Source organism: Pollicipes pollicipes, unplaced genomic scaffold (genome assembly GCF_011947565.3).
Source record: "Pollicipes pollicipes isolate AB1234 unplaced genomic scaffold, Ppol_2.1 Scaffold_4295;HRSCAF=5057_pilon_pilon_pilon, whole genome shotgun sequence".
NCBI lineage: Eukaryota > Metazoa > Arthropoda > Thecostraca > Pollicipedomorpha > Pollicipedidae > Pollicipes > Pollicipes pollicipes.
Genome location: NW_023596461.1, coordinates 9,041,324 through 9,050,747, shown reverse-complemented (window position 1 = coordinate 9,050,747; position 9,424 = coordinate 9,041,324). Strand labels below are relative to the sequence as shown.

Here is a 9,424-nt window from a genome sequence, read left to right as displayed (position 1 = left end):
CCGGCTGCCACCCCCCGCCGCCGGCGCGCGCTCGCCGGTGCCCTGCCCACTTACCGGTACATCTGCAGCTGCCGCTTCAGCCGCTCGTAGATGACGAAGTGGATCATGGTCTCAGTGATGCCGAAGTAGGAGGCCGTGATGCCGCGGTAGAAGCCGCGGATGCCCTGCAGGAGCGACACGTGTTACCGGCCGTCATCGTCTCAGGGGAGGCGACAGCCAGCGAGCGCCGGCGCGCTGCACACGGGGACAACGCACGCCCCAGCAGGCCGGCACCGAACGCCACCCAGGACTAGCTGACAGCCGTGAAGCGTGACAGCCTGGGACGCGGCCTAAGCAAAGAGCGTGGCGCGGCCGACCACACAAGGAGGGAGATGACTGTCATAACCACTTGACATTTGCAGCACGTCTCGCGCCCGAACATGCGCATCGACGCAAGGATAAATGCATCGCCGTCGAGGTAGACCAAACTGTTTACTGACGGATGGCGCGCCGGCCTTCGACCGTGGACCGCACGTGGCGAGGGGCTCGAGGCCCCGCTGGGATCCGCACAGCCGTACAGTCCCGGAGCGTCCGACCGTGCGCGGCCGTGAGGATGGTCTTCAGGGGAACAACAGCCGCCCTCCCTGCACGCGCCGCGGCGCAATGGAACGCTGCTTCGGCACAGGTGGCTTGCGCTGCGAGCCAGTGGCAGTACAAGCGAGTCAAGCCAAGCCAAGCCAATGGCAGCAAGGACCAGCGGACTTCAGCATCGCGGTATCGCTCCGGGAACACTAAGGACCTAAAACGGACGAGTACCGAATGCCATACGGGGAGATGAGGGTCGGCTAGGCTTGATGGATGGACCACTCAGCCGCCAGTCGTCCGGACTGACGGCATGAGGTCCAGGCATGCTGGCCAAACACCAACTGGCCGCTCTATTCCGGACTCTTAGACTCCATTTATGAGCCCGTGCGCTGCCTTTGGGGCCACCAGCTGTGCCGCCATGCCTAATTGTGCCAAAAGGACGCTTCAAGATGCGTCTGCGAGAAAAATCGGGGAAGCTAATTCAAACAATGCATACAAATGGGCACGAGATGAAACAAAATGGAGACATGACAGCTATGGGACAAAGTCAAACGATTGCATCACTCATCAAATAAAGCGCTTTGGGCCAAAGTCAAAGGATTGCGTCAGTCGTCGAACTGGTACAGTTCGCAGCCCTCACGTTATTTGAGTCGCCCTGACCGCGCCCGAGAAAGGCGAACCGGCCAATAGGACCGGCCGCTGACTCGACACTCGTCCCTCTGACGTCAACAGTGGCCTCGGACGGCGGCGGAATGTCGCCAAAGCGCCCGAGGCTCCGAGAGGCGACGGCCGCGTGACGCCAGCCAGACCTGCGTCTATGTCGCGAGGTCACAAAATGGAAGACGGAGATCACTGCGCCCTCGTCTGTGGAGTATTTATTATCGCGTGATCAGGAGGTAATTTCGTCCCAGTGTCGGACACATAATATATTCCGAACAGCCCGCGTTTTCATAAACGCGAGGTTGCTGCTCTATGGACGAGTCGCGGCAATGCAGGGATCGCAAAAAAGCCTCGCGGGCGTGGTGCAATGCTTGTACTACACTTCTCTCTCTCACATAATTACGACTCCAAGTTTTCTTATCTTATTTGCTTCCGGCGACGAAACCATAACGAATTAAGAGGAACGGACCAATCGGCGCAGTGCATACAAAGGTAGGGCTGATCAGGCAAACGCAACCGCCGAAAAAAAATTGATAACGAGACCTACATTGAGTAGGAACAGCCCCGTGCAAACACACTGCGTGGTCATCATAATTGATAGCGGCATAATCTGACCGTGAAGCGGTCTGGAACGCCAGCGGCGGACGGCCGCGCGGACGACCCGGGCATTACCCACTTCATCGCTGGGCAGCGATGCCCTTGCTTGTGCTATTGGGTGGCCCAGGCAGGACTTTCCATTCGTCTCATTCACGGAGAGGACCGAATCATAGCAGCTGTTCATCTGACGCCAGAAAGCACAGTTCTTCACAGGAGCGATGCGTCGTTCCGCGAAAATGGATGTCCGGGAAATCCGGCCGAAGTCCGCAGGCGGCTAGCCTTGACCGCGTTGGGCCCGCGGCCGGCAGCGGCGGCCAACAGCCGCACATTCTAAACAGCCGCTCAAGCCTCCGTGGGGATCACGCGCCAGCCGCGTGCTGCCGGCGCGGCGACACGTGTGGCGGCGGCCAGCCTCAGTCAGGGGCGGCGCCCCTCCCCCTACCCCAAGCTCGACGGCGGCCGGCCGACGGCCGATGCCAGCCACGCGTGGCCCGCCGCGCCACCTCCGCCGGACGTGCACGCCAGCGGCCGCTGCACCAGGACTCGGCCTGACTGGGCCGGCCGCTCGGCCGGCTGACCCTGGACGGCGAGGGAAGCGCGGCCGGCCGACCCGACCGCGCTCCGGCGGCTCGGCGGCGCTCGGACCGGGTGCCGCCCGGCCGGCGACGCCGGCGCGGCCGCTTGGACGGGTCGGGCGTCGGCCACCGGCCGGCCCCTCCGCGCAGGCAGACGGCGGGAGCTGCCCTCACCTGCTGCGAGTTAGACCCGGTAGATGCAGTCGGAGAGGCGCAGCCGCTTGCCGAACTGCTGCTGGTCCAGCTGCAGGCGCGTCTTGAGTGAACAGATCGGGTTGTGAGCGTGCAGGAGGTGAACCCTGACAACGGGACGGACAGGTCACGGATAGGGTCATCGGGTCATCAAGCGCACCCCCCCAAATCCCGTTTCCACGCCACCGGGCGGCACGTTACCTGCCTCGCAGGGCCCTACGGCCAGGTCACGGTCCGGTCCAGGGCGCCACGGCATTCTCACATGACTCTCCCACACCGGTTCAGAGCAAACAGGAACGAAGCGAACCAGCCAGCACTAGGAAATGGCCGTATAGCCAAGGCGATCCAGTCCATTAAGGGGGCTTCCTTATCAGCGCGAGCTGACAGATAACTATTTCAGTGACAGACTGTACATGGTCTAACGATTAAGACATCGTCTCATGATGACATGCAACGAGTTGTCAAACATGCACAATGAAAGCACTGTTGCTCTCCAGCGGATCGCGATCTGCCCAGACATGCACCGGCTGGGAGGGAATCGCTTGTCCAGCACTGTGTGCTTCTGGTAGCTGAGCTGCGCGCAGCGACAGACGGAAGAGATCAGTACCGGCAAAACGGCGCAGAAAGGCGCTGCCGCGACTCGAAAATCCCGAGCCGGGCCTGACACGCCATGGCCGATTCCATATTGATCCAGCGACTTAGCCATTGGGCGGGAAATTAGAGAGAAAACCGGCTCTCGTGGGATACGGAACAAACGTCCGGTGCTTCCGACTGTCCATTATGCCGGCCGGTGGTGAATGACTGTCCTCCAAACAACAGAGCTGGTCAGAAAAATAATCGTGAAAAACGTCGTGCGCATGATTTTCGTATCAAACAGTAAGTTCTATCAACGCGGTGGACGGTAGGAACCGCTTCTCGAAATAAAAACACCTGCAATGAACTCCTATTGCATGTTCATATTAAAAACAGGACCGGCGCACAGTGTCCCCTGCAACATTTATAAGCTACGAAAGCACCAATAAAAGATTCACCTCTGCAAAACTTTGAATTGCATTTGACCTTCCAAAGTTTTCTTTTGTCCTTTCCCCACAGCGGACGGGAAATTATTATCGCAAAAGGGACCTTTTTGACCCCGATCGAGTCAGGAACTTAATATTGCCATGACACATTTAAAGCACGCTTACCGCGCACTCACCTCCCCCATGGCCCATGCCGCGAACAAATTTGCTAGCTATCGCGCCATGGGCAGGAAGCTTTCTTAAAAAAGGAAAATGCGATGTTCACCAAGGGAGCAGTCATTCATCTTCACCAATTTTACTTAGAAACAATTTCGCCGTACGTCCAACCCCTCAAAACTCAAATACATCCAGCACGGAGTGCCCCCCCCCCCCCCCCCCCTGGCCGACATCTCCGGTTCGGTAGTTAAGCTGCCCGGGGGGCAGCGCCAAGCCAGAGCCGGCTGACCGGGCCAGCGAGCCGCGCCATTGGCCAGTGGTGGTGAGCGGGCCCCGGCCAGCCCCCGGCCGCAGCAGCACCCGTCTAAACACAGCGGCAGGCCCCCGCCGCCATACACCCGCCCGACCTCGGTCCGGAGCTGAAGGACACAAGGTGAACATTGGCGCCCAGGAACCGGCCCAGCTCCCTTCCGGCCGGCGACGGAACTGAGGAAGGATGGGGCGAGGGGCAGGGGAGGGCGAAGGACGCGTTCTAAAAACCAACTCGCAGCGTTTTTGCTGCTACTGCGGTTCCTTCCGCAAACCTCGTATTCTATGTCTCACATGCGGCAAGATAAGAACAGCATGAAATGTCCTCTGCAGGCACAAAGCTGCGTACGGATTTTCCGGGGACGGGACAGACCGGAAGACAGGAGTCGGTACACGCGAGGACAGCCCAGATGAAACCGAACCCTCCCGAACGGTCGCCGTCGGAGCTGAGTGGTCCTCACGTCTCACCGACACCGAGGAATTCGGCGTCCCACTGGCGTGGCGCGTATCAAAACTAGGCGGCTTACAACAGTATGCGCGACCCAACACAACTGCAGCAGTGCGCGTGCTCCAGCAGCACAGCCCCGTCTCTTTGCGCAGTAACTGTTACAAATACTTGTGCTGTGTTACGCTGCATGCACCATGCAACCGTGATAGCCTACGCACTGTGATGATGACGATTGGAGCCGAAAGGCATGCCGAAGTCCGATGTCACGCTGTGTCCAAGCCAAGCTGTTGATTATTTTGTTTTGACATATGGTTATTGATATTTCAAGCGATCTTAATTTTCCAAGCAGAGCTTCAGACCGCAGCAGTGTTAGGAACTACAAACCAGCCGCCCATCCCACGGTATCAGACCCACCCGAGGGAGGACGTATCGCTCATTGCGAAACAAAGACCGGCGACAACGCGTTCACGCAGACGAACAGATCCCAGCACAAGGCCATTTCAGATCCGTAGAGTTCAACGCTCCGCCGAACAATGGGCACATTTAACAGCGTAGAAATGTGGAGCCAGTCTCCGGACACTAGATCGCGACCTCCAGGACGATGGGTGCATTCATGCTGTTACAATGCTCGTCACGCAGCAACCCTAGATCTTCAGATGCTAGTCCCAGCGTACGTTTAAGTAAACTCTTGCCGGCGAGACACGGACTCGTCTGGTGCACAGTCGACGTTTTCCTTTCGCCAGTTAGCATAAATGTTTACCATTCGGCCGCCGCCAGTATATACAACATTCCCGACACCGCTGGACATAACCGGACATTTCTGGATATGTTCGCCGCGGTGTACTATGTCCGGGGTGAATGAGATCACCGTCCGGTCCCAGTAGTTTTCCAACAGCTGGCCGATACGTGGACGCCCGTCGGTCAGCCGGACGGCCCGAAAGGGGCCCTCAGCGGCGCGCCAGGGGGCCGCGGAGGGGGAAGGGCCGCCCGAGCTGGAGACCACTGCCGGGGGCGCCGACGTCCAGGGCTTGCTGTGCGCGCGGGAGGACGGACACAGCACGGACGGGCCGCCCCTCACAACGGAAGTTTACTGTGTCCCGGAAACACTCAGTCCCAAGGATCGACTGCGCTAAAGGTTCGGAACGATTACGAGGAATTGGGCGCATCAAAATGCGTGTCTGGTCCAGTGCATACCAAGCTGCAATATACTTATCTTTTCATACAATGCTCATGCAATGCTTTGACCTAAGAACGGACCCCATGCGTGAAAATGATGCGTTAATGGCGACTATATTACCTGTATTTTGGTTTCAAGCGTCACTGCCGATGTGAATTGAGTCGCACTACTTCAATCCTTTCGTCGTTTCAGTGGTAATATGTCAAGATTTGTAGGATTAGAATGAAGCAATCATAAACCAAAAATCTTCCGCCAGTTCCACGTAAATAAAATGATTAATAGTAGGGATAATACGGAACCTGCAAATAATGAGGAATTCATGACAGGAGTAGGAACAATTCGTGCAGGACATCGATTGTCTGACGTCCCCCGGTGTTTATTTCTGAGAGAGCATAACCAGAAAACTGATGGCAAGAAACGGCTTTCAATCCCAACAAATCGCGCACTAGTGAAATTTTGTCATTTGCTTGTTTTTGCTTCCGGCTGTAACAACATACACCAAGGCGAGGCCGTAATGAGATTTTTATCACCGTATACTCGCTTCACATGGGCTACAGGCTAAGGTCAAAATGTTGTGAAATTGCCAAAACATTAAGAAAACAGCTTACTGTGAAAAAATGTCTGAAATGAATCAGGAAGTATGATGTGTCCGTCTGTGCCCCGCTACAAGCCAAAAAAGAAAAAAGGCTAGCGGGCGCAATGGCGAAGGGCGTAGCATAAGGGTAATAGATGCAGCCAGCAACAGGAGCCAACGCAAGCAACAGCCAGGACGGGAGGGTAATTCGCACAGGACAGGAAAGTGGGCCACCAAGCCGCACTTTCCAGTTGTGTAACTGGCGTCCTACGAGCGTCGCCCGGGTCAGTACCGGATCGTTCGTGACAAGTGTGACGTGACAATCAGCTACTGCGGCCAGTCTCGTCACGGTAGAGAGCAGCGAGGTAAGCCAAAACGGCCGCCAGCCCCGAACCCGGGTCTTGCGACTGTGAGAGCGCTCTTCCTTCGCGCTGCCGCAGCTCTGGAAGGTGGCTCACCTGCACACATGGCCGATGTCATGTGCACGACGGGAGACTCGGGAGTGAGGCGACGGTTCAGGAACTTCTTCGAGTTTTGATAGGCGCAGAAATAGATGGCTCTAGAAGGAGCGACTCCAACCAGGTTTGGACCCAGTCCCTTGAAGAGTGCATAGGGACCCTCTTTTTCCACGATAATCCTGCAATGATTGCCGCATGTTAGGCACTGCATGAAACCGACATAATCTACTGACAATACCCATCGATTAACCTAATTATTATGCAAGTGTTTGGTACCTAACAGAACTGTCGCACCTGGGCCGAATGAGTGGCACTAGTCGCTTACGCGCTTACACACCGCCTTTCCCTTTTGCATTTCCATCGTCGACGATATCTACTGATCGGGTAGACGGGTTCTTTCCCTTGTGCGCAGCCGCACGCCGCCTGGTCGTGCCGGTGCGCGCGGCACCGCTTGTGACCCCGTCCGGGCCCCGCACCTGATGCAGCGCAGCGCGGCGCCGCGTCTGACCCCGTCTGATCCCGCACCTGATGCAGCGCAGCAGTCCGGCCGACCGGCCGGACCGCTCGAACGGTGGGCTGACGATGAAGTGGGCGTCGCGCGACGGCCGCACCGCCGCCGTGGAGAAGTGCGAGCGCTGACTCCGCTGCACGCTCTGGCACGTCACCGCGCCCCGGCCGTACGCCTCCGACGCGATCGACGGCACGTGGAGGTCGAAGCCACTCTGCGAGGACTGCAGCCGGGTCTTGACCACTTCCAGCGGGCAGGTGGCAATGGCACCCATTGTGCCGCCCATGCTGCAATAGGATTGATAACTGTAACTTCCAGCGGGCAGGTGGCAATGGCACCCATTGTGCTGCCCATGCTGCAATAGGCTTGATAACTGTAACTTCCAGTGGGCACGTGGCAATGGCACCCATTGTGCCACCCATGCTGTGGTAGCTGTGACTTCCAGTGGGCAGGTGGCAATGGCCCCCATTGTGCTGCCCATGCTGCAATAGGATTGATCATTGTAACTGGTTGGTTTGGCATTGTTGGTCATTTTTATGACATAGAGAAGGGCACTAAGTTTTGTTTTGCTTCTCAGCTATATTCCAGAATTCTTAAGAAATATTTCATAGAACTGATGAATGTAGAGTTTCCATAAACATGTAATGCAAGAAAAGGTGGCATATAGCACAGATTCTTATTACTTATGAATGATGATGATAATCTATCAGTGTCTACTTAAACAACTCAATTTCTCCACATTACTATGAAAATAACATAATGTGTAAGTACAATACTGATCCTATCAAGTTGAATGGCTTGGCTGTAATCTCCTAGATGTTTGTCAGATTTGATTTTGCCCTTTTCTCTATTTTGCTATGACAGCTACTTTGCTGTTAATGCATATCCAGGGGTGTAGGTTCCTTTTCAGTTTGGGGGCTTCAACCTCTCCCCCCCCCCCCCCCTCCCAACATGGACTTAATTGACCCCAACTTTGTGTAGAACATGGGCAAAATCCAGGAAGAAACCTGTTTTTGGAATATTCTGGGGGCAGGTTAGTTTGCTTTTTACAGTGTAGCCCACTTTCTCTGCCATATATTTTGAGGAACCATGCCCCTAGGTAAACCTGCTTAAGCTACATGCTAAATCCCTGCCAAAAATGACCCTATGATGAGAAAAACTGCTCTGTGATGCCCAGAGTATAATAGCTATCCCTGGCTAAAATGATAATTACTACTAGAATGTTTTTATTCTTGTCATGGCAGCCTTACATAATGCAATCAGCACCCATATCAGTCAAGGTCAGGAGGTGATACATCACATCATTCAAGCAGCAAACATCCAGTGCCTTCTAGGTGCTGGATGGATGCAAATCAACATAATGTAATGCAGTGGCAGAACTCCAAATGCCAGATGCAAGAAATGTAGGTGGGTCATCCACAAGTCACTGCTGAATCAGTCATAAAATATCATGAGCCTCATGCCAACATTCTGATTTTGGGAAAATGACCACATACCTGACCAGCACTAAAACCATGCCCACAGTGAAAGCCAGTATACCCATTCACTTACCCTCCAGCAAAAAGATGCACCAACGTTTCTCGTGTAGACATTTCTAGTTTCGCGCCTGCTGCACGTGCAGCAGGGTGAGAGAATAAACAGCGTCTTCAAACAAACTCACAGCCACTGCAACTTCCCGAGCGATTTTCCATCAACTGATGGCACGGTGGCCTGGGTTTGCCTCTTCTACCACTTCAACCAAAAAGCACGACCTTCTTTTCCAAACTTCCGAAACACCGGATGCGGATCCACTGCCCCAGCGCGCAGGTGTTGTCCGGGGGTAGTCACACTCGATGACACATGTTGGACGGTGGCCACGTTAACGCCTTCTGGTCGCCGACACCACCCGCCCGCCCACAGCCACCAGGCCGTCAACGGCCCTACTACGAAGCTCGCTGGAAATAATCGCTCGCCAACCCCTCCCAACCACTTTTCGTTCTGCGCTGGCCCCTGCGCGCACCCGCCGGCGTGCAGCAGTCACTACTGTCCACGTGAACAGTTTACGCTACAAACAGAAAACGATCAGCCATTGGGTACCGTTAACATGAGAGCTGTTATACTTCTTGTGATTGGTCTACAATTCAGCTTGTTCACGTGATCGCTATTTTGGCGGCATACGTGACGCGCCTCTGGCTATTAGTACTGGCA

At 55.5% G+C, this 9,424-nt stretch overlaps 1 pseudogene; it reads right to left on the bottom strand.

The window, feature by feature from the left end:
• The window catches only part of LOC119096665 (uncharacterized), a 29,413-nt pseudogene extending 20,234 nt beyond the window's left edge, over positions 1-9,179 (bottom strand).
• Positions 9,180-9,424: the final 245 nt, after the last annotated feature.